Source organism: Phasianus colchicus, chromosome 12 (assembly GCF_987193195.1).
Source record: "Phasianus colchicus chromosome 12, bPhaCol1.hap1.1, whole genome shotgun sequence".
NCBI lineage: Eukaryota > Metazoa > Chordata > Aves > Galliformes > Phasianidae > Phasianus > Phasianus colchicus.
Window position 1 is genome coordinate 10,326,603 of NC_143447.1, and position 27,204 is coordinate 10,353,806.

Here is a 27,204-nt window from a genome sequence, read left to right on the forward strand (position 1 = left end):
AAAAATTAAGAAATCAAGGTATGCAGCAATATCTGTTCAGAAAAAAAAAAAATCTTCAAGTTCTACGTCTCATCCATGACTGATTAATTAATTGTACAAGCTGGACTAATAAAAAATGAGCACATTACTGCAAAGCCAAGTTCATAAGCAGCTGTAAGTCCTTTAGGAAAAAAATAAAAAGAAGAAACCTCAGTTTAGGCTCTCTTCCTACAAGCTGATAATTCTAATTACTCAGAAGAATTGAGTGACTTCAGTTAACAAAAGACATATCTGCAGCACAGCACAGGCAGCTGCTGCTGGGGAAGCCTCATCCCTGTCAAACACACCTCACCATTAGCACTCCTGCTACCCCGTTCAATCTCCACTGAACTCCCAAGCCAGGCCAAACAGTAATGCACTGGGTTTTGCGATGTAACCAACTGGAACTAAAATGCAGCCACATTCATTTGCACTTCAGATTGGTGCCCAAATCAAGCTGGCATGTGCTAGATAGAATACCAAGGCTTTCAGCTGCAAAATACACTACACAACACCTGTGGTTTGAGCCTACTGCAGCATCCAGGCTGTCCTGTCCCTCTAGGCAACTATTGAAGAAGTGTCCTGGGGTTTCAGGAGTGCATGGGGAGAGATCTGAAGAAAACCCTCATCCATATATTTGTCTGTCCAAAGACAGCTTCTTAGGAGGACAGGGAGTATGAGAAAGGAAATAATAGTATGCCAGACAGCAGAGATAGCAAGCAAGAAAACAGGCAAGTGGGAGAGGTCCTGTGGGGAAATCTGTGGAGCTAAGGAAGGAAAGGAATTAATGTAATAATACATCAACACAAGAGAGGATATAAAACAGATGGAAGACAGGGAGAATCTGAAGACTAGGCTCAAGCAGGATGACAGACTGGTCAAAACACACAATAAAAATGTGCATTAGTGTTAAGGTCAGTAAAGATCACCAAGCCCTTGGTCTACATTTCCTATCAGAAAATCAGTTCTGGGAGAAAGTGGGTGAGAGGAAGAAAAGGGAGTCTCAAGACAGGAGTGGAGAGCACATCAGCACCTGGCTGGGATCTCAACTTTAACAGCAAAAAGCCCATTTGATGTCTTTCAGTTTAAAGTTACAGCCAGCGGCTATCCAGCTCCGGCACTCTGCTGATCTGGGGCCTTTTGCAGACTGTAATGTGTTCACTGGAACTGAAGCTTCCCTTTAGAAAAAAATGATGTCTGCAGCCCTTCTGGTTTGCCAAGATATAGCCTTCGCTATGTAAATCAATGCTCTGCTGTCTTGTTGAATCTACAGCCTGAGGTATGAACATCTCCCATTCATCTTAATGGGATGTTAACCTCAAAGCCTCATTGTGACTATCTGAATGCTAATACTATATTAAACAAGTTGTTTAACATACAAATGGTGGGCTTAAGTCACTCACATTTGTATAGGAGAACTGGACTGACTTTGATTTTGCAGCAGCTGAGGATCTACAGAAAAATAGTCTGAAGAAAATGACCCCCTGACTTTCCATTCACTGCAGTCATTTTTCAAAAATTATTTTTATTTTGGTTTAGAGTTGCAGGGAGGAATTGCTAGCATTTCCTATTGATCTTCTTCAGGTAGGCAAGTGATTGCTGTTTTCGCTTTCAGAGTTTCTCTCCTCTCTCCCAGTGCTGGTGTCAGTACCACCTGGGTTTACAAAGCTTTCGATTCACGTTTATGGGCCGGCCTCTGCCTTCTCTGTTCACATTCTCTGCTCTGTAAGAAGACCTCAGTAAGGACATGGTAGAAAAAGTTCAATAATGAGGCCCAGCAGGACCATCAGAAGGTACGCAGCGCCCTTGGCTCTCGCATGCAGACTAACCCTGCCGCAGCGCAGGCAGAGATGTGATGCCGTGAGGCGTATGCTGGAGCAAGGCAGTGCTCACCTGAAGGGTGGAAGCTCTGGGTTTTCAGAAATAGCTGGCAGCTAGCTACCAAAGCCCCCACTGTTCAGCTCTCTACAGGAATCAACCGGAAGTTTAGAAACTACTAATATCCTTCTTGCAAAAGTTTTGCAAGCCTCACAGTGAGGCAACCAACATCTCTGGTCCTCCAGGCTCCCCAGTAGCTCTAGCAAATCTGAGGTATGGGTCTTACCCAGAAGTCACAGCTGGGTCCCCACACTTCAGCTTTGAATGTGGATTTCAGTATGGGGCTTAATACCAGAAGTGAATACATATCCATGAAAAAATAGATCAAAAGACAAATGAAACTGCCTGCTCAGATAAAGCTCTTTTCAAAAAGGTACAAGGGAGGGGGGGGGGGGAAGAACCGGTGAGAGGATTTGAAGAAATATCCGTTGAAAGATAAAATAGGCAAGATACTGTGATGAAGAAAGTGAACAATGAAACAGAATCTACTTCAGACAGATCAAGTGAAAGGAAATCACATTACTATTTGCAGTAAAGATCACTCGTCTAACATCTATAATTAGAAATTCGCACACACAAAGATAAAAGTGACCAGTGAATGCTGCTGTAATCAAAAATAATACAGCATTGTATATATTTTTTTTTAAATCTAGCACTCTCCAAAAATAGGAATAATAGGGTTCATTAATAGAGACTTCATCTGAACTAAACAAGTTCCCTTTATTCACATCATCATTTTTCCGAGACTGCCAAAAGAAACCCTCCATATAAGTCATCACAGAGCAGCCCCCCCCCGCCCCGCACATCTGTGCCTCGCTGAAGTTTAGTGGCAGAAAGGACAATGATATACAAGGAAACCCATTCACATTTCAAAGACTTTCATTTTCTCCTTCGCTTGTGTTACTACATCTGCAAATACAGCACAGCACCTGGGTTTGTGCAAAACCATAGCTGATGACACTTCTACACTCAGTGCACACATATCTTTGGCTACAACAAAAACGTTTGGTGACGATGTGGGCCAATGCACTATGCACTACAGTGGAGCAGTGAGAAGATGTATTAACACTGCAATAAAAATTTTAAAGCCAAAAGTACATGCTTAGCAAATTCTCTTTCTCAACAAAAGACACGCGTGCACACACAAAAACAGGTTTCAGCAACAGAAACCTGTTTTTCTCTTGATTCCACAGAAGTTTAGTTATAATCTGTTATTATCATTTGTAAGCTAGTATCCTAAGCAGAGAAACTGTCAGGAATGGTTGTTATTTTGAACTTGTAATTTGTTAAAGAATCAGATTTTTACATGGACAGTAGGGTTCCTACCTACCCAAAGTCCCAGAAGAGTAAACTTTGTATGTGAAAGTAAGCAAATCTACAAAAGGGGATATGATCAGGGTGCAAACATATTATCAAACACAAGAAAATTACAAGTTAGCATGTTATTTACTACTATTTCCAATTCAGATTATATGGTACCCTGTCCTTACTAAAGTACTGTCAAGGATATTCATGACTGCTAATATTGCACCATACAATCTCTATAGGATAAAATTATTCTGGAAAGCCCAAAACCTACTGAGCTGGACTGCTTCTGGTCTCTCTGGACTGTAAGTCTACCAAAAATAGCGTGATCTGGAAACCTGCCTCTGAGCAATTGCCAGACTTCCTGTTGTGTTATAAAGGACAATAAATATTGCTACATTGCACTAGATTTATCCTTATTTTGTCTCTTCGGTGCCTTTTTATGCCACGTGGAAACACATCAAGAGAAAGAAGGAAAAGAAAAGACAAGAGTTCAATGTCGAGTCCATAGTTCTTAGCTTGACTTTACTCCCTATGCGGCTTTGTTTAGTTTGGGTTTTAAACAAGCAGACAAGTGTTGTGCAGATTCAAATATGGGCCAAGGAGACAGATCCCAGCACCTCTAAAAAGTCAAGTTAAGAACCTAATTCAAGTCCTACAGGTTTAGCTTTTTGGACTTGCTATAAAAATAAAATGCTGTTAAGTTTCTTCTTCAAAAGGCAATATTTCCTAAACATAAACTTTTTTCTATCCCCCAAAGTGGTTATTACTAATTGTAAAACAGAGACTAACATAAGACAGGAACTGAAGTCCAAAACCCTCCAAATATTTTATTTATATGTTATTTATTACTTATATATTATTTATCTCTTATTAAATATACATTTCAGGTACTTTATCCCATTATTATTATTCACAGCAGCCAGACTAACAAATAATCACCAAATTCACACCTTAAAAAACAGAAAGAAAAAAGAAGAGAGGCAGACATCTGAGTGAGCTACAAAACTAGTTGCCTTCTTTAACCAGGGTAGGGGAAGCGCCCGCATTTTCCTATGCTGTTCACAGCATACCATCAATTGTCAGCAATCTTCCTCCACAGTAAGACTTCGTATGTATTTTCTTTACCTCTGAAAATCTATGCACAGTTTACAGTCAAGATGCGATAAGGGCAGAGAAAGATAGGCAGTATATGAAGACAGGCATGGCAGTTTCATGTAAGTTTTACAAAACTGAGTAAAAAATACTTGAAGTTGCATATACTCTCCAAGAAATACCATAAAACCTAAATAGCAACACGTGAAGATAATGGGACTTCCGATTCTCTTCCTGAAGTCAACAACAGTTTTACCACTGACACTAATATGAGCAGGACTGGGGCCAACAATTTACTATAGACACCCCTGCGAGAAGCATTCCCAGCAATTACCTGTAGCGGATGGGCAAAAAAGCTCTAAATAAAGATCTTACTCTTCCAAGTTACTTGCCTTGAAAAATCAAGTAGAGCATTTTGCTGGGAAAGGAAAAAAGTTCTAAGTCATTAAAATACCTATCTCCAAACAACAGTTCAACTTTCTTCACGTTTTCCAGGTTAGAAACGAAAAAAGTATATTTAACAGAAACAAATTCAATTGTTATTTTTTTTTCACCATCATACTGAAACATCTCCCCACGTTGGTCTGAATTTATGCATACAATATGGGTTTAAATTAGCATATGATCAGTCACCAACGATGTCAAGTGCGTTATTAAGATTAGTCAAGTATGAAATACTATGGAGGGAAAAAATATTTCAAAGAAGATGTAAACTGACCTAGTTTCACAGCCCGTTGTTCTGAATTTTGAGGATTTCACTAACGACTGCATTTGTTTCATCTTGTCAGAATGACTTGCAGCTTATGAAATGCATTGATCTACTGGTGAGAATTAATTGTAGAACCTGGTGACTTCTGTCAAAGTAATATACTTACTTAAAACCTTTCTGTTGTATATCTTTGTTGGTGTCTCTAAAATTAAAATTCAAAACTTAACAAAAGTAGATTTCCCTAGGAATCTCAAAGTGTCAGCTGGAACTTTTCTTTCTTCTGGAACAATTCTATCTCATTTTGTATTCTATGCTAAACTCAAGGTCAGTTAACAAAATATATTCTATGAATAAAAGTATAATTATTGGTGTAATTTGCAGTGCAAATGAAAGAAAATCATTACTGCCTAATTAACAGTACATATGTCAAGAATCCTGTAAGAAAAATAGAAATAAAATAATCATAACTTTAAGATCTGGAAGCTTTTTATCTCCTGCTCTGAACAGAAACCAAGCACGCTGTATGTTGCCTAATTTCTTCCATAAATAATTCACCCCTAATTTTTAACGATGATTTCTTGCTGAGGAGAATGTATTTTTTACTTTAAAGTTTTGTATGATAATTTTTTAATAACATCTCTAGAATGTCTGAAACTTTTTTTTTTAAAGGATAATTTTTTCCAGAATATTTCCAAAAAATCTTTAAAATATAATGGAATGCAATTCTTGTAAGGTCAGAGTGTTCCCATGGAAGCCTCAACACAGAGGGTTCACTTCTTGAGTCATTGCTCTACCAGGACTCCCAGATACATCAGTAGGATTGCAGAAACAAGTTTCTGGTTCAGTTCAGGATAACCAAAAGCAAACATCCATTTACTAATTGGTGTTTTGGAGTTGAATAGAATACTAAACAGTTTATTTGGCAGATGCAGGATCAGACACCCAAGCTCCACCTGCCTGCTCTTCTGCAAAGTGATGTATCCTCTGCATTGAGGCTCTACTCACCGACATCTTGATGCCTCGCGCAGAGCTCCGGACCACAGTAGTGCTGCACCCAGCTATCAGGAGACCACACGTGCATCAAGGGAACATCTTTCCAAGCTAAGGCATCCAAAATCAGTGGCTGTTTCAAAACAAAAGCAACAAAAAATATCACAGCTATAAAACGGTGACACAAAGGGCTAGTATAAGCTCTGGTAAAGAAATACGTTCTGTCAGTAATACCAAGGAGAGTGTATTCAGGGTAAAACATACAAGTCTCATCAGTTCACAGGTTCTGTCCCCAAACTGATATACTTAAAATAAATAAATAAATAAATAATGTATCTTTTTCAAGTACAGAGAAATAATTATACAGCTGATATGACAAATTCACGCAGAGGGTGGTGATACACTGGAACAGGTCACCCAAGGAGGTTGTGGATGCCCCATCTCTGCAGGCATTTAAGGCCAGGTTAGATGTGACTCTGGGCAGCCTGGTCTGCTGGTTGGCAACCCTGCACATACTAAATGATCTTTGAGGTCCTTTTCAACCCAGGCCATTCTATGATTCTATAAAAGTCTCAGAAATAGAATTTATTAAAAAAAAAAAAAAAGTTTTATTTCAACTAGCAGAGATGTTTATATGTATACACATACCATCCTAACAAACAACACGGAGTTCCAGACTAAGTTAGTACAGTAAAACTCAGTTCAGAGAAGGATATCACTGAGACCTTATCGCTCTCTACAATTCCTGATAGGAGGCTGTAGAAAGGTAGAGATCAGCCTCTTTTCCCAGGTAACAGTGGTAGGACAAAAGGTAATGGCCTTAAGTTGCAACATGGGTGGTTCAGGTTGGATATTGGGAACAATTTCTTCTCAGAGAGAGTGGTGATGCACTGGCACAGGCTGCCCAGGGGGTGGTGGAGTCACCATCCCTGGAGGTGTTCAAGGAAAGGGTAAATGTGGCACTGGGGGACATGGTTAGTGGCATGGTGGGGATGAGCTAATGGTTGAACTAGATGATCTTAGTGGTCTTTTCCAATCTTAATGACTCTTTGATTACTAAGTTAAAGTGGAAACATATCAAGCAGGTGACACCCAAGATAATTTATTCCCACAAGTGTATGTGTTAGTTAAGGTTTGCTTTGCTTCCACGTGTTGCAGGGAATCCACAGATCCCAAGTACCATGAGGAGCTGGAACATTACTTTCAATTTCCCTGTAGGTAAATGTTCAGAGATTTTTTAGGTTCCCAACTCAACACAGTCAAAAGCTTTATTATTCAGAGAGACTATGAAGAAACCAGGAACAACAGAAAACACAATAAAACTACCAGTTCTGAAACATAAGGGCATTTAAGCACCCCCACCCAACACTACCACTGCAGATGTAATAGGCCACGAAGCAGGGGAGACTAAGGGAACCATCAGGCCTGAAGAGGCAATACTCCCTGGGTGAAGTCACAGGGTGGCTCTGGATCATTAAAGCCTTGTCTAGAGATATTGAACCCTTCAGAGGACAGACACAGCACTGGGAATAATTAACTGCATTAACATTCACTACACTGCCAAGCATTGTTCATCTCCTGGTAAAATGAACTTTGTTTTTTTGCCTTGATTAGCAGCCACAATCAAGGAAAACAAGTCTGAAATTTGCAGACAATTTTCATGCTTGAGGAGAGAGCACTGTCTTATTCTGCAGCACAAGTGCTGTATTATCCTTCACTTCTACAGAAGAAGATGTCAGTATGAGACACACTATATGTGACAATTTAAATGCATGCCCTAAGGCTTAAAAGCAGCACAGTGCCAAAGTCGAGTGATCCTCGCAATCACAGACAGGCTGACCTCAGCTGCGAGGCTCAGAAAATAGATGACATTTCCTAAATTCTGAGTGGGACAAGGCCTCTTTAGAAAAGATCCTGGGAAAAAACTCACTTTCATTATTTCAAGAAAAAATTGCATGTCTATTACTAAAGTTCTCAAAAGCCTGAAAGGAAACAAAATTTTGTTGCCTAAAATCAGTTGTTTTTCTTCGAATAAAAATAACATTTCTTTTTATTTTTTGAATTGTTTCTGTTTGAACAAGGTATAACGTATGAGAATTCTCATGCTCAGACAACATGGGGCAGAGCAAGCACAGAATTCAACTGCTAAGCATCATTCAGCCCTCTCCAAGGGGACCTGGGAGCAGGGACATCACCTGAGTGATGTAGGGGTGATCATTACTGACGTTCCTGATGAACTCCCTGTGACTCCAGTGGAAGTTGGGTTGCAATCACTCTTGAGAACAGAGGGCTGAAGCCTATCAACAGCACCATCCCAGCAGATGGTGCTCAGCACTGTGGTACTGGTGGAAAAGGCCATGCCTTTTCCATGCAAAGCCCCCCAAGCTCTGCCAGCCAACCATATCATGCTGTCACACATCTGTAGTCAAATACCGCTCATTTTGCTTTGCAGTTTGAATGGAACCTGGATTAACTTTTCCCTGTATCTTCCTCTCATTTGTAATCGCGTGCACCTCAAAAAAGGAGTCAGTATCTATCCACGTTACTTCTGTTAAAAGCCATCACATTGCTACCAACGGGCCAGTGAGTGCTGATACCTGAGTACTGCGGCAGCTCCCACCACACGCTGGCTTTTTGCAGGCTTTAGATCGGGGATTTGCAAGTGCTTGTTAAGGCATATGATCTGAGGTCAGCAAAAAGAAACTTTACTATCATAGATCTGCTGCTGTTGGCTCCTCATCTTTGAAACATGTACAGCATAGAATCATAGAATCACAGAATCACAAGGTTGGAAACGACCTGCAAGATTATCTGTTCCAACCGTCTTCTCATTACCACTGCTACCACAGACTAAACCATATCTCACAGCTCCTCATCCAGACGCCTCTTGAACACTGCCAGGTGGCGACTCCACCACCTCCCTGGGCAGCCATTCCAGTGCCTGACCACCCTCTGAGAGAAAAAGTTCTTCCTCACGTCTAACCTAAACCTCCTCTGGTACAACTTGTGACCATTTCCTCGGGTCCTGTTCATTGCCTGGGAGAAGAGGCCAAACCCCTCCACACCAAAACCTACCTACAGGAAGCTGTAGAGTGCAATGAGGTCTCCCCGAGCCTCCTCTTCTCAAGGTTAAACAATTCCAGCTCCTTCAGCCTCTCCATATAAGACTTGTGCTCCAGACCCCTCACCAGTTTTGTTGCCCTTCTCTGGACACACTCCATGGCCTCAATGTCTTTCCTGTAGCGAGGGGCCCAAAACTGAACGCAGAACTCAAGGTGCGGCCTCACCAGTGCTGTGTACATGGGGAAGGGTTCTTTGCCTTGAAAACAACAGCTTTGGATACGCACCTTACAAATGTGTACAGGTCTCTGTACATAATTCAACACAGAGAAGAAATTATTTAGAGTCCACAAGACCTTCAATAGGTCTTAGAGCAGGGTTTGGAAATCAGAGCTCAGCAGCTGGAGCTTTCTGATTGCATTCTGTTTTGTCTACCCCCAGAGCATTTTTCACACACATGCCTGTCTCACAGCCAGCACTAATGTGCAATTCTGCATTCTGCAGGTTTTGCCCATGCAAGCTTCTGCCCTGGACTACACTTGTCCTTGGCTGCACAGCTATGCAAAATGCATATTAGTGGGAGCTCAGTCCTACAGAGTGCAGCAATGCAGCAAAGCCAAAGTGCTCAGCACCTTCCAGAAGACAGGCATTACTATTCCATTATTTTAAGACACTGCTGCCAACAGGCTTGGCCATTTCCACGGGCATGCGTGTCAGCTACTCGAGACAAATGGGCTGCCTGCTCCGCATTCCTTCTGTTCTCGCCAGCCTCTGTCTATCATCTGTTTTCCATTTCATTCCTTTACCTCCCATTCTTTAAAAGTATCTGTGGGGCTGAAAAGAATCCACTAGCTTCTTGGTCTCTGCTGCTGGAATCGGAGTGTTTCTGTTACTTGTTCCAGGGAGCTGGCCAGAAACAGCCAGCCAAGGAGATCATCAAGCCAAGAGGTGGGGTTTTATAGGGTTCCTAGGTTGTTGTTTTTTTTCTAATAATCTCTTCCTCCTGCTTCAAGATTTTCCAGGCAAACCCAAAGCTGTGGGCCTGGTTGTGACGTGCACTCCTGGTCAGGTCTCAGTGGTCACGGACGCTGTGAATCACTGAGCTGGGAATGACTCCTTCCTTCCTGCACGCACCGTTGCTCTGAATTCTGATAAGAAATTCAATTGATTTTAATTAAAATAGTGCGAACTCCTGCATGACGCTCTCAATTTAGTCTAAGAATAGCTTATTTAGATTTACTTTACACTTGTGCCTAATTGATTAAACCCAAATAAGCCATTTTCATGCTAGAGTCGGTGCACAGGTTTAACTAACCCAGAGCCAGTTTGTCCTTCCCAGTGTGTGCAATAACAAAGAGCACACGAAGGCATGCAGTGAGTATTCGCTTGGACTGTGAAACACAACATTAATCTGTCACCCCCTGACCCTGTGCTGTATTGCCAATACGTCAAACATCTTCACTCTGCTTAGCCCAAGCACATTCCATGCACTGTGCTCTTTGTCAATAACCGTTCAAATATTTCTCTGCCAGTAAAAGTCACCGCATTTTCCTGCCTCCTCCAGCATCAGCAGAGTTTCTTAGCTCTTCATGAAAATTCAAATGAAAAATATCGACAAGTTTTCCTTGTTTTTAAGCACATACAACAAGCAACTCCTTCTGCTTTTTTCCCATCTTTGCAAAGGCAATGCAGTGCCTGTAAATTTTTAATTCCACCTTCATGTTTGAGTCAGACTTGAAAAACTGTTTTTATGTGGGCTTTAGGAGAATGATTTTGGAGCATCTCAAGAACAGCTTAGCTGAATTTCTGCAGACATATGCGTTAACTGTTTTATGGAGACTTTGGGATCCTTCAGGACTAAAGATGCTCTCACATGGGCAATAATTTATAATCATTGCCAAAACACACACACAAACACAAAACTGACAGAAAGGATCTGTTATCTGTAAGACAGGACACTACCCACTTCTGAAGCTCAGCCCCTCACCAGTGCTCCTCAGTACACCGTACCACCTCCTAACAAAGCTAAAAAGCTAACCTGGGCCAGGAGGAAGAGGTCATTAGAAACAGGCATCGTGTGCTGCCTTTGCAGTGTGAGCACTGCAGCAAAGCCTTGGCAGGACCAAGCCTGGAGCTCAGCATAAGAGGTGCCCCAGCGACAACCAGGCTGCAATGGCAGGTGCCCCTGGGCAGCTGAGTTCCCACCTGCAAACATTAGAAATTAATTTTTTAAAAAAGGAAGAAGAGTAAAGTATTTGGGAAGGTTTTTACTGGGTCTTTTGATATTTTTGTTGTTTGGAGAAGGCAGAGAGAACATGCAGGAAAAGAGAAGAGTGCAATGAAACGCACTAACCATAGGCTCTTCCAAATGCAGTCAGTTATTTCTGGAACATTCTTTCAGAGACATTTGGGTTTACTGCTGTTCTAGACCCAGTCCCACAACAGATGTCTGCAAAGTCTTGCTGACTTCAGCAAGACATAACTGTTGTTAGACTATGTTCTGGGACAAAGGCTCTACTGAATTATTTGCTCAACTATCATACATATATAAGAATTTCTAAATCAAGATTTTTGGTTTCACAAAGGATTTGCAATTGTAGAGACATTGATTTCCTCAAACCTTTAACGCTCCCCTTGTAAAGGGACAGCTATTGAACTTTCTCCATACTTTCTAATCCTGCTCTTACAGACTACTCATGAAGAGAACAAACTGCTGAGAGAAGAGGCATAAACTACATTTCCCCTGAACTTTTATATGACCTTCCTTAACTCCAGCATCCTATTTCTCTCAGGATGCTCCTTTTTGTCCTTTTGTACACATTCGCCAAATAGAAAACACATCACAGCAGCTCCAGTGGCTTTGCCTCACATGCTGCCCTGGAATACCTTCTGACTGGCCATGATTTATCTGGCTGGTCAGAGGTTACAGTACACAGAAATGCAATTTCTTCCTTGCACCCGCTCTATCCTTCTTTGGCAACTCCAGGTGTCATCAACAATCTGCTACATGCCATTTCATGGCTTTTCTTCCAGTATTTTATTCAACTGATATCCCTTTTGCTGTGCAGTGCTGCCTAGGAAATGCTAGAGATCTTTTCTCAATATATATTTAATTAACTGATTTATGTACTAAAGAGTTAAAGATCCATCCACAATAGCTAAGTCCTTGCAATGCTGTCAGCACGTTGCCTCAGTTGACACTGAAAGAAAATGTCTATTCATTCTTCACTGCATTCAGATCTGGGACAGTGATCCTGTCTGGAAATTATTGTTCAGAATTACTTGGTTTCTCCATTCTTTCTCAATTTCAAGTTACATTAAATACATTAAAGGCTTTGCATTAAGATTCTGAGTTCAGTGCTTTGATGACCCCTTGTGCCTGGCAATTGATGATCTCAAAGTCCTCTTAATTCTGCCAAAATAAATGAATTTGCCCATCTCCTGACTTTGTTCTAAATAGAATGCAGGAAATGTGTATGACTAAACGAGTGTCTACTTTCTTTGCATATGTGTTGCTACACTGCTTAATCACTTCTGGTTGGTTTGGTTTTTAATCCAGGTCCCAGACTACCTTAGTGAAGCACTCAGATGGCACCATTAGCCACCTCTGGCTGCCTGCCTGTTGGTTAAACCCAGCGAGGGGAAAGTTTGCAACTTTCCAGAGTCCAGTCCAGAGTGAGAGACAACACATTTAATTTGCTTTCTTTTTAATTACTTGTTTAGTATACTGGCAGTGACAAGGACAAATTACCAACTTGTACTTCATCTAATAAGATGGCTGTACTACTTTTTCTACTATGAACTTCCACAAATATTTCTATCAGTAGCCTGTAGTTTTAATGACTAAAAGAAATAGTGAAAGCTAAGTGGACGTAAGACAGAGTAGCTTTCATTAAACAATGTTAATTAAGAATGACTTGAGAATTTGCAGATTATATAGAGGAAAGTTTCACTCACAAACACTGCTACTTCATTAGCTATGATCTCAATCTGTGCTCCTTGAGGTAATGGGAATTTTTGGTTATCTCCAACATGAACACGATGGGTCTCAGTGCAGCCAGGAATGCAGCACAGACCTAGAATGAACAGGGCAGTTCAGAGCAAGAAAAGTCTTTACTAGATGAAGCTTCAATCCATTTCTCGTAATAGGTGCCCTAAGATCCCCAAAGCCTGACGTTTCATATTCAAGACTTACAGAACTCAAAAACTTTATCTGCTCAGGTGCCTTTTTTTTTTTTTTTTTTTTTTTTTGAGTCCTTTATTCCCATATTTGAAATTAAATCAAAGTTTGTTATCATCTGCAGCACATTTTTATGCCAACATCCATCAAATTAGGCCACTAGGTACACTGTTTGCTCGCTTTCAAAATGTTTCCAGCTTGAGTTGCCTGGTACTTTTATCAAAGCAGATTCACAATTAAATCTTCAGAAAGCTAATTTCTGATCACCAAGAGGTGAAAATATTGGCTTAACAAGAAGTCAAAAATAGTATTTCCCGTCCATTAGAGCTAGCTGAGTAAGAATGAAGGTGGAATAAAGACGTGATCCAGCCCATGATCCCATTTAAGAACATGATCCTGTTATAGGAGCTCATGATGGAGGAAATAAAAACACTGAGCACTGCAAACTTGCTAAAGAAATAATGACAGACAATTCAAGCACCAAATATTACTTTTAAAAATATTTAAATTCAAGCAATTTCAAAACTATGCAGACATGCTTTACTTTGACATGTATTTTGTATAATAACTTCTGAGACCACAAATGGAATTTTCTCTTACTCTCTCTGGGAAAGATAAGGAGAGATCAACCAACACAGCACTGGGCACTGTTTTAAAGTGGATCGAAAGATCAAGCAGGAAAGTGAACACAGGAGATCTTACATAAAATGATTAACTTCATGAGGCCCAACATTTACGTTAATTGCTTTACCTAGACAAATACCAATAAATATTTTCAGAAATATCTTCAATGACAGATCTTCACAGACATGCATATAATCAGCTTTCTATACCAAAAACTCCAAAGACTGCAATGAATTGACACCCAGTGCTCTCACTGCATGCTCACGTTTCTATCCCAGTTACTGAGGTGTCAGTAGGGACAGTCTGTTCAGCTGCAGACCCATATTAAGCTGATTATCATCTTTTACTAACTGTAACAGAAACACTTGTCTAGCATTTGCCCCACTTCTGGCTCTCTGTTGGTTTTGGTTGTTAGCTTGGACACATGCTTCTCAGACTGCCTGAGGAACAGGGGGCAGATCCATACAATACACTGTTCAAAACCTTTGCTATGTTCACAGATAATAACTTGAGATTAACATTAAGCACATGATACATTGGCTCACGTTACATTACTTCAACTGTAGCATGTCACGTCATTCAAAGTGACATGATATGATCTAACACGATGCAGGGTTATTGCCTCCTGTGTTAGGAATCTCAGGCTAAAAAACAGAAATAGAACAAGCAGATGCACATAACTGATCACTTCATAATACTCCTGGGAAAAAGAATCATTATTGAATGCACTGCAAATTTTGCCCTGTATGCTTCTTACTTACTGGATTCACTTGGGCCTCCGAAGTACCATACTTTCTTTTTCCCTTTTTTTTTGGTGCTTGGATCTCACCACATGAAGAATTTCAACTAATTCAGTGGACTGCATGAGCTGTGATCACTAAGAGTACTTTCTGCTCTCACAGACTTCAGTGACCTCTGTTTCATGAATAACATGAGTGACAGCACTGGCGGTCCCGGAGGAGCACTGAGCGATGCGTAGTTTCTGGCCTGCAGAGTGACAAGCCATAGGAAAGAAATATTTAGCTGCTGTACCAGGCTCAATGTGTATCAGAAGAGGATAAAACTTTAAAAGGACTGATAAGTCTTTCAGAGGTTTTAGCTTGCTTTCACACACTGCATAGCTTCCAAGTTGCAAACTCTGTTCTCTCCTCAGTTACACCCACAGAACTGCATCTGTGCTTTGAGGACACAGTGACATAAAGTTAAATTCAGCCATATGAGTCAAAGTGACTGGTTTTACTCCTGCAGTTCTGTTGTAGGGCTGTAACCTCCAGATTTCACTCTTTGTGCATAGCCAATATGTGAAGTGTGAGGATGATACTCGCACAGATTTACTCATACAAACGCCAGCCAGATCCACAAAGAAGACAGACAGGAAATTCTCATATTAGGTTAAACCTTTGGTTTTAAATTAGGAGTAATAAACTCTCATAAACTACAGTAGAGTTATCTCAGTGGTCACTGAGATAATTTAATATCTGGCAAAACAAAAAAGTGCAGCTTCAAGAGCCCATCCTGTCCCTGATACAACGTGAGGATGTATGGTTTTGAGAACAAAAGCTGAGCTAATCACAGCTGACGTCATATTTCTCTATTTTCTGTTTGCCTTTGTAAACATGAAGGCAATGTTTTCCTCTTAGTATTCTGTGACAACAGAAAACACAAGCATTATTTTATTAACCTTTAAATGTGATTTGGTTGTTCTCTTTCCATTTCTGCTCTGGAGCTTTGATGTCTGAGTGACATTGGATATACCTTAAGGGCTCAAAAAAAAAAGTTCAATAGGCTTCATAGCCTCAGCATAAAATACAGAACAGGGAGAGAAAAATAAATAAATAAGTACATGCACACATATTTTCCTCTTTTATGACTTTGAAAAGCCACAGCTGTCATTTGGTTCCTCGCTCTTTCCTCAGGCTAAAGATCATCTGATGAGATAGGAATAAGCGTGGTAGAATCCTTAGATTGGATGTGGAGAAGCCAATATTTTTACCTAGTCAGCTAGCATAGCTTAAAAAAAAAAAAAAAAAAAGGAGGAAAAAAAAAGCCACCTCTTAAGCCATCAGCTATATCCTCAGATACACCCGAAAAACTGTTCCCCAAACTCAGGGAATGCTGACATTAGCACCAACCCTCAGCAGCTGCCTTCTATCTCTGTGTGCTCCCCAGAATCCAGCAATAAACTGGAATCCTGGGTCAATTTTCCAAAATCTAAAACCAAAACAAACACTAATTCAAGGCCAATAAATAAATAAATAAATACATACATAAATAAATAAAAATCCTTGGAGCAATATGTAAGGGATTTCATATTTCTGAGACACTTTCAGCACCGCAGTCCCAAACCTTAATCCTAAATCTAACCCCATAATTGCATTAAGACAGCCTGACACTACAGAAAACAGAAAATGGGTTTAAGGCCTCCATCGACAGCAGCCTGCAAGAAATAAGCTGGATTCTTGACACCTTCAGTATCTAATCCCTAGCTAAAAAAAAATCCCAGAAGTTTTGAATCAAAAATACTATTTAAATCTTTTTACTCTGTGATCCTGAGTCCAAACCTAATGCAAACCTTCACAGCAGCAAACACGCTCAGAGAAACAAGAAGATACCACTGTATGAGAAATATTTTGGGTTGAGTCTGTAAAGGAAAAAAGAATAGGGCAACGCCTTGTACCAGCACCAGATCACCTCCAGCACTGTCCATTGCAGGGTCCAGCACTACACAGTTACATAAATGCACCATCCCTCCTTTCCTTACTCAGTTATCTGCTTGCATTGAGTTATTTTTTCACTTAGATCCTGCCCTGATCAAAACAAACAGAGCCAAGTTACATATTGTACTGTTCTGTCACTTGTCAGCTAGTAAAGGCAGAAAGTAAAGCAACAGGGTGATGTAGTGACTGTAACTAATGTTGCTAAACATCACAACTCTTTTAGCAAGTCTGGCTTCTCCCTTCAGTAAGCAAGAGACATAACTAAGCTTGGTGACAATGAAGAAAAATCTGCTTGTTTGGGGACATGGGTGTATTTCACTGTCAGAATTAAGGGAGATCCAGCAACGAGGTGTTCTGATTTAAGCTAAAGGCAATTATCTCTAGAGAACTGGTAATTCCCAAATAATCTATGCCCAGGCAAAAGCTAATGTAAAGCACAGTTCAATTTCTTGCAAGGGATTAAAGAAAGAAAATGGACATTTACATTTCAATTCCACAGTAATATTCACTGCAAGTCTTTGCTCTCTTGAAAATAAACCTGACAAAAAGGCATCTTCTTTTTTTTTTTATTCCAAGGCTTCTGCCAGATCTAAGCAGGCTATGATTTTGAAAGAGCATGCTGAACCTCTAGAATCGCTTTGTAAAAATCTGGACTACAAAATACCGTTCAGAAAAACCACAGAGCTGCAACAAGAAGTCAGATTAAAGTGCAAATGGAGAAAGATCTGGTATAGAAAAGCTGTAACAAAAGGCAAAAAGGGCCAAAAGCGCCAGCCATCCTATAGGGAAAAAACCCTGTGGTCAATGCGCCTGCATTGCTAATTGGGTAGGGTAGTGCCAGTGCAGAATTGAATAGGAGCATCGCTGTTAAGTGCCTGCCTGAGCAATTTAGCATACTTCAAATATTCCAAATCCATTACACTTTAAATTAAGAGCGTTTTTTAACCTACAGAAAGTTTCAAGAAGGAATGAATAATCATGGTATACTTTGTCTGCACATAGAATTTTTTGGCTCGAACACCACATACCCTAAATCTCTTTATTTTCTCATCTGTCAATCTTTATTACAAAAATTCCCACTCAAGCTGAACAGTTGCCTTCCGAGACCTCGTCTGCTCATGGCACTGATTCCCCAGCTGAAGCCAGGCCTTTGCTGAAGATGTCATTATCATCTGTTCGCCAAACAGCCTTGTCATATGCAAAAGATTGCAACTTCATGTAGGAGTCTGGAAGACGGTATAGATGGTGCTTTTAAAGAACAGAAAATTTCCTTCCATGTAAATGCCCCACGCAAATGAACAATAGCATAGAGAGGTGCAGAGCACAGAAGTTAGTATATGTAGAAGGATTAAAAATAGATTTGTTTTTTAAAAATGCCACAGAAAAATGAGCGATCTTTTAATAAAGTTCTTAGAAAATCATACTTTACTGAAGGCAAAACTGTAAATCAGGTTTTTAGGTTAGAGAGAGAGAAAAAAAGGAAGAAAAATTAGATTATACGTGGTTCAGATGAAGCTATTCTTGATGTCAATTAGGATGATGTTATTGGAAAATACATAACAATGTTCTGATCGTGTGGAAGTTGGGGCCCTTGTGCTGTCTTTCCAGATATTAATTGGGCTAAGAAATTTTGATACTGGTTTGACTGATATTTGATATAATGACCTTCAAAGCATGAAAAAACTGCCTTAACCAATGCCGCTTAAGTAAAGGCAGCGTTGTCAGAAGATAAGCTGCAATACAGCAACAACCTCCGGGTTATTCCACCTAATGAGGACTGTCCCACGGCAGCACGAGGGAGTGCGGCATTCTGATATGCCGAGAGAACCATCTTGCTGGCCTTGAAGCGGAAAAACTGATGCAGTGCCGTGAACAAGGCTTAGATTGGCAAAGGGAGGGAGAGGTGGGGGATTCCAAGAATCGGATTAGCTTTAACTGGAATCCTTTCATATCGCCAGGATAGATGAACAAGCAGAAAAACAGAAATTGGGTAAACTCTGCCAAAAAGCATCCTGTCCCGGTAGCAATCTGCACAGCAAACTTGACACTCCTGCTTCATCATACAGCTTCCAATTCCAGTATCATTAAACAGTAATTGTTCTGCTCTACTTCCTGTTTTGAAAAATGCCACATTTTGCTCTGCCTTCGTAAGAGTCTCTTAAGTCACTGCAGTTTTAATACTCTCACAGCAAATGGCAATGAGAGCAAACCTTGCTGAACTGTATACGTTTATTTCCGGACTTTGAAGATGCCACCATTTATGTTAGTTCGTAATTATTGGAGCTGTCACTTCCAAATGCCTCATAATACCTCCATGAAAAAGGGAAGCATTAAAAGGAAAATTTTCAAAAGGATTCAAAGCTCCTATTGTGGTTACTGGATACAGCCAGCTACCACATTTAAGTGGCTGAAGAGAAAGCAGAGAGCTCTTTTAAGAGTATGACCATGAATGACTTTTTCTCACTGACATCCACATCAGAACTGAGAGCAGACCATGCACCCACACCACTGAAAGGACCACCTTTAAACTCAACTCACAGCTCCTACAAGCTGGAGAATGGCAATGACACTTCATAACATCCCAGCATTTTGCCTCTGCAGGATATAAAAGAACTAAAGGAGATAGGCTTATCATCTAGGTTCAAAAATATCAAGTGAGGGCATGTGACTTCAGGTGAGAGCAATGCTTTAGTTTATAGAAAACAGAATGTGTGATATATTCAGAGGTGGGAAAGAGTGAGGTAAGACATGGCGAGAAAACAATCCAATAAAAGTAAGACTGAGCAATCTAAACATAGTTCCAATAAGATAGGTTGGAAAGAGAAACAGCAAATATCCATTTGAGTAAGCAATCTTACAGTTACCTTGATATTCAAATGTTCTCTGCATGTTGCTTTCTGTGCTTGGTGCATTTTGGTGTTATGAGGCAGACTCGCTGAGCTATGCCCCTTCCTACTGAACTATGCTGTGTACATGAATGACTGCATTTTTTTGCTGCACCTGCTGAAAAAAGGTTTTCAACAAACCCAACAAAGCAAAATCAAAAGATCAGGCACAGCAACTGTATGAAGCACTAGTACAGGTTGCCCAGAAAGGTGGTGGATACCCCACCCCGGGAGACATACAAGGTCAGGCTGGAGGGGTCTGAGCTCCTGATGGAGCTGTATGTGTCCCTGTTCGTTGCAGGGCTGATGACCTTTGGAGGTCTGTTGGACTGATGACCTTTCAGAGTTCCTTCCAACTCAAATGATTCTATGCTTCTGAAACTGGAGGGAAAGTGCACCGTAGCTGCACTACATAGTGAAAGTTTCAGCAGGGTAACTAGAATAGAAAGCACTGCACCAACATTTTTGTTGCCACTATATTCAGGACACTTATAACCACCTTGTGGCAATACACAGTTGATAACTAGACTGCTTTTTAGCCATCCTGTCCCAGTAATGCTGGGCAATGAGAACACATCGTCACAGCTCATCTCCAGTGACCACTGGTTCACCCAGCCCAAGCTTCACGCCCAGTGGCACATCTCCTGCTGACCTTGCCAGCAGTCAGAGTCCTGACTCCCAAGTTCAGCAAAGTTCCTGCTGCCGAGAGGGCTGTTACACCCGCTTCAGTGGTGACATCTAATTGCTAGACTAACCACACTTTTGACAGATGTGCTGCCTGCTGCTCTCTCCCACCCTCTCAGCTCCAGACTGGAAACTTTACAGCACCGATACCCTCACACAGAAGTGCAGAGAAGCCCCAAACCCTTTTTGCTGTGATTCCTGCAGGGCCCCAGCTTGTCACCAGGGAGGTCAGTAAGCAGGAAGGGGGTTCACAAGCTGCAGCAGAAGGTAAACGATTTCCTAATGCAGTCAACAGAAAGGCTGAAACCTACAAGAGGACCCAGAAGTAGAACCTAAGGCTGCTCAACCTAGAATAAGTTGTGAGTATTTATTGGAAAGAAGCTATAGACCGAAAGAAATAAGTTCAGGCCGTTCCAGGCATTGCCTCAAATCCCACGTGAATTAACAACAGTGCATGTACAGAAATGCCACCGCAGCACACAACAAGCCTCTCAGGAGCTTCCAGAACAGGGCAATTACCTCAAAACTGGGAAATCCTGTCTTCAGCACGAAGGTCACTAACACTGAGCCACCTTATTTTCTGCAGAGCGTTTTTAAGAGCCTTTAAGTAAGAGTAAAAAGCTGGATTGCACACAACACATCAGCATGTTCACACTTCCCAAGACGAAGAAGAGCTGCAAAAAGCCTATGTGGTGAAACCTTCTCTGCAAAAAGAACATTCCCAGGAGGCTGGGGTTCTGTGCAGGTGACCTGTTACCCTTCAGTCATTACTTCTTGCCCATAGCTCCCCTGTATTTAGCTAGTTACACAGAGGTGTACTTTGTGTTCTCATCTCAGATCAAAGTGAGATAGAGACCAAATACGATAGGAACAGGTTGCCCAGAGAAGCTCTCAGTGCTCCATCCCTGGAAGCATTGGGTTGGATGGGGCCTTGGGCAGCCTGATCTTGTGGCTGACAACCCTACACACAGGAGGGGGTTGGAATCAGCTGACCTTTAAGGTCCTCTCCAACCTACCATTCTGTGATTCCCCATCCCTGAGTCATTTGGAGCATGAGCAGGTGGAGGGGACAGGAGGAAAGCAGCAAAATTGAGCCTGAGGAAAAGGGTAGAGGAAGATTATTTAGTCTTTGTTTCTCACCATCCAACTCTACTTTAATTGACAATAAATTATTTTTTTGCAGACTGAGGCTGTTCTGACCCTGAAGGCAATTGGTAAGTGATCTTCCTGCCTTTATCCTCACCCGTGAGCTTTTCTATCTCATTTTCTCCTGGTCTTGTTGAGAAGGACAGTGAGAGCATCTGGCAGCTGATCAAGGTCAGCCCAGCACCCCCAGCTTAGTAATTCCAGGGGAAATGGTTAGGAAAAGAAAAAACACAGAGGTATTATTATTTCCTCTCAGAAATAAAATTAATTCTAATCAGATATTCCTGGAAAAACCCAGTTCTGTCAGTATTACAGCAAATATGAACTCTGCATCTGTATACTTCTTGATAAAAGGAAAATATCAAGCTAAAAGAAAAGACAACTTAAAAACCTTAGGCAGAGCATTCAACTAAAAAGAATGACAGGATAAATAGCAAAAGGAATCCCTTCACTCAGAAGTTAACAGACCTACAGTGAATTCTATGTTGATTTTAATAGTGGGAATTACAAGGAACAATTATTTGTTCTTCCTGTTAAATTAAAACAGATACGTAAATTCAGTTGCCATATCTTGAGTAGTTGTGCAAAAGGGCAGAAGTCATGCAGTCTTTTCTTACAATTACTCACTTCTCAACAGATAAATACAAGACTACTAAGGAAGGCCAGAGATCCCTTAAGATCCCTGCTAAACTAAATATTTGTTCTACCAGAGTTGCAAATAACTTCTAAGTAGCATTTCCCATTACAAATAGTGTATTTTTTTCATTCTAGTGTGTCTCTAGTTGTTTCAGATGTAACCTCAGCCCTGGTTTTATGAAGATTACCCAGTGAGCAGATTTTCCATCACCTGGACAAAGGTCATTCATTCACTTGCAACTTCAAGTCAAATTCAACTGCCAGGTAGAAAACACCTTCTAAAGAACTAGCAGAACTGTGAAAAACATATTTTCACTCAGAAACCAGGCTGTCTAGATAAGATTTCTCAGATGGACAAGACTTCCCTAATTTTGGACTAGCCACAGCATGGAGGTCCTCAAGAGGCAAAGTGGGATTGACTGGCTTCTGGCCAGCAGGGCTCTGGGAGAGCCGTGGCTGAGTGTTGCAGGTTACAAAGTACCGCCTCAAGTAACCTGAAAGGGGCATTGAGATGGTAGGCCAACTGAAGGGTTGTGAACAGGAGAAATAGCACTTTGGAAAAGCCCTGAAAGAGAGGGATGCCATCAGGATGCAATAAGGTATGGAGGAAGCAGCAAAAAAACTCCAAGTCCTGCTGACAAGAGTGGGGTTACAGGAAGGACAGTCTGTCTCCTTACATTTTCCAAAGCTTTCTCTCTCCCGCAGACCACCTGCAAGTCCCCTCCTCTCTACCCACCTCCTTGGGCCTACGGGAATGAGAGAAAGCAATAAGGCATCTGACCTTACAGGATAGAAAAAGAGGAAAAGGAAGGGCTGTAGAACATCCGTAAAGGAAAGGGTGTTCTCTTTTATTGCTGATGAATAAGGAGATGGAAACTGCTTCAGAAAAGAGCTGCTCTTGATGCAGTAAAACTGCTCCCCACCTTGCCACTCCTTCCACCCCTTCCTTGTGCAGGCAGGAGGGAGAAGCACAGCACAAGCCAAAACAGCCAGTTTTCATCTCCTCAGCCCCAGGCATGCCCAGCAGGCAGCCACAAGCTGATGAAGTAGGCAGTGGCCTGTTCTTCCAAAGCCCAGAACTGGCTCTGCTATTTTCCTCTTGGAAAGTGAGCACAAACACCCAAGTGTTAGCAATTAAAATGATGCAATACGTGACACAGTCAGAAATAACCTAGTAATTGGATGCTTATATGCCGTACTGCAGATAAGCCTGTGCTGATAATACTTGAACTTTTATGTCTTTCACTGAGATATTTGCCACAGTGCCCATTTTGCTCTCTGCTCTCAAATCAGCATGATGACTTAGTCTTATCACTGGTCATGGGAATCCTGTGTGGACACAGGGGATTTGCCAAAGCAAGGAAATAATGTAACTTGTGCTTGAAGACACGTTTTGCTGTGTCCTTTTTTTTTTTCATTAATCTTCAAAGCTATGCAATAATATGAAAAACTGAGCCACCTCAAACAGCATGGTAAAGTGGACTAGAGGAACACACACAAGCTATTTTAAGAACTGCAGAGTATTAACAACATTTAAATAAGGCAAGAAGTTTGATGGAGCATTGACCACAAGCTAATGATAAGTTTCAATGTGAGGCACTAAAGAAGACAAGAGATCAAGCATGGTTTGGCATCCAGAGCAAGAGACTCGGTTGCTTTTGCAGGCAGAGCTGCATATTGCATGGCATGGCGCAGCACTTCCTTGCAATACCAGGTGTGTCTGCACATGACAAGGTGGAGCCAAGCAGAGAAACATGACTCAATCTCTGCCCAGCCCCTTCACAGCTATTTTAGATCCTAACACCAACAGTCATGTTAACGTGACACTCCTGCCTGGGCATGGCTCATCAGCCTTCCTGAGTATTTTGCAACGTAGCTATTCTACTGCCTGCTTCACAAGAACTGGTCATACAGATGTATCTCCTTGTCTCCTTTTTCTGCCTTGCTGGTTTAATTCTGATGCACTGTCAGGCAGGGAACATGGGACTGTTTCAGCATGCCAGGTGCCAGGCTCGTCACTGCCAGCTGGACAAGGCAAACAGAAGCAGGCAGCCAGCACTGCAGCAGCACTCGGAACAGAAGAGAATGAATGTGGGTTTCTCAGCCTGACTAAAGTTACGTGACTCCAAAGTTACTAAGAAATTGAGAATGATGCAATTGTAAAAAGCATAAAAATCCTCAGATCTGCACATGAATGGAAAATACACATCAGAGAAGCTGGTGGCTGAGTAGGTGTCTATGTGCTATGTAACAAGCACTTGATTTCTGTTAGAGTAGCCCATGTAAAAATAGCTGTTTTCTCAGGTCGTATTTACTAGTGTTCCCACTTCAAATAAAACACCCACAACAGCTATTTTGGGGAACAATTTATCTGTGTGTATATGGTGTCCTACTACTACCCCACACTTCGAAAACTTGGCAACATCTCCCAGTCAAAACACTTAGGAGGTCTTGCCCAGAGCTTTTTTCTCATGCAGATAAGGCTTACTCATGCTCAGTGCTCACAGGGATTTGAATGACATTTATATGAGTTAAGGTCCGCAAGAAAAGATCTCAAGTGTGGTCGTGGAGAAGTCAGCATTTCCGTATCTAATTAAATAAATTTGGATAGGTATATTTATGAATAGGATTAGACCATTATTAATACAGCAGTTTGGCAATGGAAGCATATATTTTAATTATCAAGGAGTTTTTGGATAGGATTTAGTCACCATAGAAATTCTGTACTTTGATATACTGCATGCTGTCAGGGTGGTTTTTGCTTTTTCTTTGCCTAAGTCAACCAACTACATACCATGCCTCCAGCAAGAAGTAGCCATTGAACTGATCGCTCCTTAAATTTCATTTCCCAGTCACACTTAATAACTGTCTATCCCCAGTCCCTGCAAGGGACAGAAGAGCATCACAGCGATACAGAGCTCACATCCACTTCTGTGACACTGACTTGGGTACTGCAGGCACTAGAAATGCTCTACTTTGGGATGGGGTGCCTACAAGTCCAGAGTACAGTTTGGGGACTGTAAAATTAAATAAGGGAAATGTTGGTAAGTGGGACTCTGCTGGTTTGTTGTTGTTGTTAAATCTGACTTCAAACACAAGTGCCTGATGTTTTTAAAGATAAAGCTAACAAGAAACCAAGAAAGATGCTTTATTCCTATCAATGCACACAAAACTTACCCTTCAGGTGCTTCTTTGAATGCTACAAAACCGATTTTGATTAATTCAGTCACATGTACGCAACTTAGATACAGTTCTTTTCAGTCTGTCTTCAATACATTTTACCAAGTCTGCTTGCTAGGAAAAGCAAGCGGTCCCCCATAGTCATCAGCATCAGACAACACAATGTGGACTTCGATAGCTTCTTATAAACCAATAGGTTTATAAGTTATATTTTAATTGTTTAAAAAAATTATACCAATGACAGTAGAAACTACTGAATTTATTGTTTGAACATCATAGTAGCAACCTCGTTACAGAAAGAAATGGTGAATTAACTGTGTCCAGCAAGCCCTGGACTGCCTTCAAACAAGTCTGTTGGCTCCTAAACATTATAATATTAATACAGCTGCATTAGCTTGTTCACATTAACAAACGTGTGTGTGGGAAGGTTTAGCTGTCTGCCTAGCAAAGTAGTTCTGCCTATTTGGTTTCCAATGGAGCATTGTTTTAGGCTCAGTCCTGAAAGAAGATCAAAGTTTGTGAGAGCCTCAGCGTAGGAGTTCAGTGCCTGCTGGTGGGCTGTTCCTCCAGCTCCCATTGCAGAGAAAAGGCATCTTCTGAAGAATCGACACTGTATTTCATCGATGTCATTTGTAATCCTTTTTAACAGATTAAAATTATGGGCTGCCTGGTTTTCAAACACAGCATCATCCAATTTGCATGGTCCAGGTCCTCTTCTGCAATGAATGATGGGCTCAGTAAGTGATATTTACTGGTCCATCATGCCACCGCACTGCAGCTAATACACACTGAACCTTCACCAAGGCAGTGTGGAATTAATTCTCAGAAGCAATCAACATTCATTTGACTCTTTTCCTAATTTACCTCTGCATCTGACTCCAGTGATTTCACATCAGGAGAAAAAGGCAAACCCTTGAGCGCTCTCAAAAATATCAAAATGGAAACTGCTAGAAATCTATAAGCACCAAGTTATAGCCAAGGATTTAATTTTCACTGATGATCCATGATCTGGAAGTCAGCAAGCACAGGATAACTTCACTAGCATTTTAATCTTTGAAAATCTCTCCCTGTTGCCAGTTACATGTATTTACACTTCTGCATTGCAAGACCAAGGGCCACTCTAAACCATCCACTCCTATAAAGTCACACACTTACACAGGTTACACAGACTCACATCAACAAAATGACTATTTTTGTCCTCCAGAGGTCTCAAGGGCTTTCAACTACTGAAATTAACCCCCAGCCTTCAGCTCAACCCCGTAGTTTTACAGAGCTCCACAGCATCTAAGATATTACTATCTACATTTCCTAAAATAGAAATGACTTAAAATACAATACTGAGGTTTTAAAACGACCACTTCAGAATCCACATCATAGCCATACCTGCTGACAGTGTGAGCGTGATACATAACAAAGAGAGCATCACAACTGTGCTGATGTTGACATCTGCCTGAAAGATCTGTGGATCCTATATCATGCCAAAAGTGACATTTAGATAGATAAATGTATGTCTTTAAGTTTCACTTGTTTGTATACACACAGGTAATATATGCACAGTACTCCCACGTAAAGACTTCCCTTTGGAACCAAAGTGTTATGAATATAACTGCTGTTTCAACGTCAGGGGAGCCAGTATCTTCCTTGCAACGCACAACTCACTGAATCTCACTAAGGCAGCACATGCACCTCTGCTGGAGCTGCTGTGAGCAGTAAGCTGTTGCCCCCTGTACCTGGCAGCATGGCCTCCAATGCAGCTCTATCCTCAGGCAATCTCCCAAGCAGAGGGACAGCAGCTCAATCCTCTGTGTGATATGGATACTGGATACTGACTTTTCCTGCAGACGGGAACTTCGAAATCTCTTCGAAATAATCAGTGCTTCATTTACATGATTTCAGAACATAGTTGAGCCTGAAAGCACCATCTCTGCAGCTTCAGGACTCCTTGCTCAGCAGTGGCTCCAAGTGCTGCTGGGCATCCCCTGCCCCATCAGCCCCAGTGAACCGACAAGGAGCTCAAAGACCTGGGAGCCATAAAACAGCAAGAAACAGCAGAACTCGGGAACTGCGGCTCCTGTGCTTCCAGTTGTGTGGCACGCT

The 27,204-nt window shown here is 41.3% G+C and overlaps 1 long non-coding RNA gene across 4 annotated transcripts in view; it reads right to left on the reverse strand.

Moving 5' to 3' along the window:
- Positions 1–27,204, reverse strand: part of LOC116244706 (uncharacterized) — a 128,224-nt gene that overhangs the window by 39,021 nt on the left and 61,999 nt on the right. For all 4 annotated transcript variants that reach the window (XR_016470385.1, XR_016470384.1, XR_016470386.1 and 1 more), the window contains exon 4: positions 6,011–6,128. This is a non-coding gene — a long non-coding RNA (uncharacterized LOC116244706). The remainder of the gene's footprint in view (positions 1–6,010; positions 6,129–27,204) is intronic.